The following is a 6,602-nucleotide window of genomic DNA, read 5'->3' on the forward strand; positions in this document are numbered from 1 at the left end:
TATTATTTTCAGTATATACATTAAATTTATTTTATTACCACATAGTCATTTCTCTCCGTTGATGTTTAAGGCCTATGTAATATAAAACATCTTTTCATTATATAAGTTTGATAGTACTTAAAGCCAGAAGATAAGTGGGAAAAAAAAGACTCAGACAAAATAAGATGAAAGCCCAATAAACAGTTGGTTATTGCCTCTCACAGGCACCTGTTTTCACTGTAACTGAACAGCAGGATGTTACATGATTCCAAAGCATGTCTAAAAGAAATCAGGCCATTTCCATGGAACACGTGAAACACTTAGCAATCCCATTTTGTTGGTTACTGGTACAAACCTAATGCTGTTCAAATGTATTTTTTATAGTGTGTTAATAACAGTAATAAAAATAGAGGAAAAAATGACAACATGTAGCTATATTATGACAAGCACATGGTGGCTGGAAATGGGCTGTCCACGAGTGTTTCCATTCCTTTTTAATTCATGATCAGTACCAAAAATGAGCATGTGCATTCCCCCACTCGACAGGAACATCCCAGCTTTAGGATATAGCACCTAGGTGCCTTACCAGCAGACAGCTTTTCCCAATAATTGTTTATTGTTCTAAATTCAGTACTGATATTCCAATACCATAATTGGTGATTTAGAAGGTTCAGAAACACCATTGCTTGTAGCCAACATGTTACCTATGAGTAGAATGTCTTTGTTAAGAAAAAAAGTATTGTCGACAATAATTTATAGACGTACTTCATTTTTTCTTTTAAAGGATATACCAGACTCCTCTCAGAGTTTTTTGGTACTGTCTCAGTTTGGTGATGATTGTGATGAGATGTCCCAGTTCCTCATGTTTAATCTCATAGATGGGTAGCTGGCATGAGTCAGCACTAGTTTTGTTTTGCTTAAACTACATCTGTCAGGAAACAATGTGTATCAAACAGCCTCAAGTCACAGTCCACTCGTTTGTATTCTATGCCTACCACGGGTTTCATGCCCCGAAATTTAGCATTTGATCTACTTATTTCCACAACCCAATTTATTACTCTTGACATCTTCTTTTATTAAGTCATTACAAGAAAAACTAACAGAAGGGTTTTTATACCCTACCCATAGGTCATCATGTCTGAAAACAAAACTGAATTATCTGTACCATGATTTATCACAAAGAGACTAAATTCTTATACCCCCCCCCCTCATTTCCCCTAAAGAAACCTGCTCAACCTGCTCCATGAGATCTGACCCACATTCGTGTTGTGATGGGTATGATGGGATAAGTGAAGACTGTATTGAATTGTAAAGCCATCCTCCCGACAGCCTGCTGCTGCTGCCTCAGCTCAGACTCTGACAAGTCCCAGGTTTCACTGGTACAACTGCCAGTCAAGCAACCTCGGTGCTTTCATAGCTGGGTGCCCCTTAAATTAGGAAGTTTATATAGTCTTGAATTTTTTCCAAATGCAATTCTTGTTCTCCTTACAGAAATCAGCATGGAGGCCTTTTAAGATTTTTAAATGGAATGGCCTATGACCGACCTACACAACTGCTTTGTATCCATCCAGTGAATTCCACATCCTATCACAGAGATGGTTTTCCATCCATCTCTGAATTACTCGCAGTATCAAGAAAAGGAGATCAGTTTGGGGCCTATCAACGATGGTGAAAGGTGAGTATCCAGAAATAATGACATTTTATTCAGCTTCAACAAAAATAAATTCATGGAATTTTCAGGAAAAAAAAAATTGAGACTGGGTTAAGTTAGGTAACTCAGACTCAGAAAGAAAAGATTTGCAAGACCTTTCTCCTATAAGGATACTCGTTTGTGCAAATGTAAGAAAGAAGGCCATGAAAGGAAAAGGGGAGCTGTTGAGGAAGTGGGGAAGAAGAATGAGATGCACATCATGCAGGATTAGAGAGGACATAGTGAATGTAAGGGTACAGAGACAGATACAGTGAAGAGAAAGGAAAGGAATCAACAGACTTCTGTTTTGAGTGTATTGGTTCAGAAGTCAGAACCTAGAGCATGCTTTAAAAAATTCTTTGCGATTGAACTCGTCTTGGAAGAGGCAAATCTGGTCTCAAAATGGAGGGCCATAATCCAAAGGAACCACAGCAGCTGAGGAAGCTGTTCATTGGTGGGCTGAGCTTAAGAGAACGTTTTGAGAAATGGGGCACACTTACAGACTGTGTGGTTATGAGAGATCCTCAAACAAACGTTCCAAAGGCTTCGGTTTTGTGACCTACTCTTGTGTGGAAGAGGTGGATGCTGCAATGTGTGCTTGGCCGCACAAGGTCGATGGGCATGTGGTGGAGCCAAAGAGCTCTTATTAGAGGGATTCTGTGAAACATGGTGCCCATTTAATGGGGAAGAAAATTTTTGTTGGTGGTATTAAAGCAGATACGGAAGAATATAATCTGAGATACTTGGGAAAGTATGGCACAATTGAAACCAAAGATGTTATGGAAGACAGGCAGAGTGGGAAAGAGAAGATTTGCTTTCTTAACTTTTGATGATCGTGACACAATTGATAACATTGTTGTTCAGAAATGTTACGCTATTAATGGGCATAATTGTGAAGTGAAAAGGCCCTTTCTAAACAAGAGGTGCAGTATGCTGGGTCACAGAGAGGTTCTGGAGGTGGTTCTGGCAACTTTATGGGTTGTGGAGGAAACTTTGGAGGTGGTGGAGGAAACCTTGGTGGAAGAGGAGGCTTTGGTGGTGGAGGTGGAGGCAGCAGAGGTGGTTATGGAGGTGGTGATGGTGGATATAATGGGTTTGGAGGTGATGGTGGCAACTATGGTGGTGGCCCTGGTTACAGCAGTAGAGGAGGTTATGGAGGTGGTGGATCAGAATATGGAAACCAAGATGGTGGATCTGGTGGAGGAGGAGATGATGGTTACAGTGAAGAAGGTAATTTTGGTGGAGGTAACTGTTGTGGTGGTAGGAATTAAAATGACTTTGGAAATGATAGTGGACAGCAAAAATCAAATTATGGACCAATGGGGGGGCAGATTGGTTGGAAGAAGCTCGGGCAGCCCCTATGGTGGTGGCCATGGATCTGGAGATGGAAGTGGTGGATATGGAAGCAGAAGGTTTTAGAATAAAAGAGAAATGGCTACAGTTTGTTGCAGGAGGGGGGGGCGGGAGAGGGAGAGGGAGAGAGAGAGGGAGAAGGAGAAGGAGAGAGAGAGAGATTGAGAGAGAGAGAGAGAGAGAGAGAGAGAGAGAGTGAGAGAGAGTGAGAGAGAGTGAGAGTGAGAGAGAGAGAGAGAGAGAGAGAGAGAGAGAGTGAGAGAGAGAGAGAGAGAGAGAGAGAGAGAGAGAGAGAGAGAGAGAGATAGCGCCATGGGAGGAACGATGATCCGTAGTCAGAAAAGTTACTGCAGCTTAAACAGGAACCTCATCTTGTTCAGGATGGTCACAGCCACAGTTTGCAAAGGGCAGCTATTGATTAATGCAATGTAGTTGATTAGATGTACATTCATGAGGTCCTTTATCTGTTGTAGCTTTGTCTTTATCTTTTCCTTTTCATCACATCAGGTATATTGTCCTGTAAATTGTGGTAGTGGTACCAGGAATAAAAAATTAAGGAATTTTAAACTTTTCAATACTTGTGTAGTACAGTTTTTCTACATTTTGGTATAGAAACTTTAACAAAATGTAGTTTCGAAGGTGTTTCCTTGTGACTTAACAAGTAAAGAAGATAATTGTTAATTACTATTTTGTCTGATTATGCTAAAGTTAACTGTAAAGAAACACCTTCTGACGAGCAATTTAAGAGAAATCTATTCTCTCCATTTCCAAACCCGTGATGAATGGGCAACAACATGTGGAAAGGGTAGATATTTGTATGTTTGAAATGTGTGTTTTAGATAATTAGGATTGGATAATAAAAACTAACATATTTGTGAATTTAATAACATTAAGATTACCTTCAAATCCAAAAGACCTCAAAAGAGAAAATAAAAACTTTTGCTATTCGGTTATTTCCCAGTTCCAACCAATTATTTATTTCTATTTTTTATTAATCATTTCATTCGTTTATGTCTCAAATGTTATCCCACTTTCCCGGTACCACTCCAACAGTCTCCCCCATCTCATATCCGGTCTCCCACCTCATCCATGCCTGCATGAGAGTGCTCCCCCACCCACCCCCACTCTCCTGCCCCACTGTTCCGTTACCCCCCTACACTGGGGCATCAAACCTCCCCAGATCAAGGGCCTCACTCCTGTTACTGTCAGGCAAGGCCATCCTCTGCGACATATGAATCTGGAGCCATGGGTACCTCCAGGTGCACACCTTCCTACCATTCTTTTAAACACAAAAATGAAATCTAATATTGGATATTCTAAAAACAAAGAGACAAATGGCTCTGAAGTCTATAGTTGATAAAATCCATAAGGTTGTTTTTGGTACTACTCCGACTTCATTTCTTGCCATACCAGTCTTTCATTTTAACTTTTGTCCTTACTAAATTACTACAAATTTTCAAGCTTTTTTATGATTCAATAAATTTAATTTTATTTTGTTTTAACTTTATGTATTTTATTATAAAATAATACAATATAAATACAATACAAATTCATTTCTTATAAAATACATGTATCTAACTCATTTATTTCTTTGGTTTGGTCTGTGTACTGGTAATTTTCAACTTTTAATTCATCTATGATCATGCTAGTCTCCAAGTCCAAGTACCTCAGAGAGAACACACCCCATTCCACAACCTTTGTGCAAACACATTTGACTCTTTTTGTTACCAGACACTCCATTTGTTGAAGTAAGAGATTATTTCATAATGTTTAATCTATGCAGCCTCTACAACTGAGTACCTTGTTTAATATGCCCATTTGTGCTAGGTAAAGAAACTAAAATTGCATAAGTGCAATTATTACATTTCAACCAGTATTACACCAATATTTTGAAGATGGGAAACCCTGTGTCATAATCAATGTTCAAAGTCTCTTATACGTCCTGCATGTCCTACATTTGTGATTCCTTGAAGCTTTGCTTTTTGTTTTCTTTGACTTTTGTTGGTTTTGTTTCTGTTGTTGTTGTTGGTTTGTTTATTGAAGCAGGGTTTCTGTGTTTAGCCTTGGCTGTTCCAAAACTCACTCTGCAAACCAGGCTGACCTCAAACTAAGAGATCCACCTTCCTCTGCCTCTAGAGTGCTGGGATTAAAGGCATGTGCCACCACTGCCTGGCTTATTATTTCAGGGGAAAGTGACCTGGAACGCATCCACTTTCTCCCTTGGTCTCCCATATGCTAAGATTACAGGTGTATGCCATCATACCTACCTCTATATGTGTCTCTTGACATTTATTTCTTTTATGTAATTTTGTGAGTGAAGGTGTTGCTTGCATGTATGCATGTGTGTTTGACCATAGAGGTCAGAAGAGAGCCTTACATCCTCTGAAGATATCTGTAGCTATGAACATTGGTGTGGGTGCTGGGAACCAAACCAAGTGTTCTATAAAAGTAGAAATACTCTCAACAGTGGCATCGCTAGCCTCCCTGAACATTACCCAACTATCATATTCTTTTCATCCTCAGTATATATGGGTGTCATCCTGGCAACAGATTGTACTACTTTTCACTGTCATAAATACGCTTCATTTTCTGTCTGTGTGCTATGAGTAAAATTAATTCATTGCTTGCTTGCTTTACTCATAAAAGATTCTAGTCCCCCCCCCCCCCAGTCATCCTATTTAGATATAGCACACATAGCACAAACCAGACTAGTTAAAACCAATGAAACTCAGTTCGGAGATTCTGCATGGTTTATTTGGAAAGGAGATTACTTATTTATAGGCGGGTAGGTAAAAGTATGCAGACATGACTGAAGGAGTAATGATAAACCCTGTTTATCATTACTGTGGGCACTAGTGAAACCACATGCTTTAATAGAGCTGACCCTGGGAAATCAACAGAGAGGCTGAGCCCTAGTAGTTTATCTGAGCATTTATCAAGCCTTTCTATTGAGGCTTCTTATAGTCCAATTAATTGTTTGTTTCTAGAATATTAAAAAAAAATTGTGAAGCACTAGACTGATAGAAAGCATAGTGAGTTTCCCTATAATTTTCCTAAATCAACACACATTTTCTTTTCCTCAGATCAAGTTGATGTATGCTTTGAAATTTTCACTTACTCCAAGTGTGTGTGTGTGTGTGTGTGTGTGTGTGTGTGTGTGTGTGTAAATTTTAGCAAGAGTTTCATAAATAACCTATTTTCCACGTGAGTATATAATGAGCTCAAGGACATGACCCATCTTTTACAGCTCCTCTTCTATATTTAAATTTTGTTTTCTTTTGCTTTAACTTTCTTCATGTTAATACGTAGTCATGTTGTTACTTTTAGGTGCACAAAACATACAAAGGGAAGGTGATGCCTGGGTAGAGTTCTGTAAATTAGATTTAACTCATGTGTTCCCAGGAGACACAGTATTCACTCATATGTTCTGTTCAACTTTTCTCAAGTCTAAGTGTTTGCTTCCTCTTCAGTTTTTTCAGTCTCTTGAAAGATCCTCATAGAAATGGTTGATTTGCTTTCTCACACTATTCTTATATATTTGTCTACCTTTCTTCTGCCAAATGTATTAATAATGTGGATA

General features: G+C 39.0%; 1 pseudogene across 1 annotated transcript; it reads left to right on the plus strand.

Annotated features, from left to right (window-relative positions):
• Positions 1 to 2,071: 2,071 nt before the first annotated feature.
• On the plus strand, positions 2,072 to 3,088 carry LOC308414127 (heterogeneous nuclear ribonucleoprotein A3-like; annotated as a pseudogene). Its single transcript has one exon. The product of its transcript is annotated as a heterogeneous nuclear ribonucleoprotein A3-like (transcript).
• The last annotated feature ends 3,514 nt before the right edge of the window (positions 3,089 to 6,602 follow it).

Source organism: Micromys minutus (genome assembly GCF_963924665.1).
Source record: "Micromys minutus genome assembly, chromosome: 33".
NCBI classification, from domain to species: domain Eukaryota; kingdom Metazoa; phylum Chordata; class Mammalia; order Rodentia; family Muridae; genus Micromys; species Micromys minutus.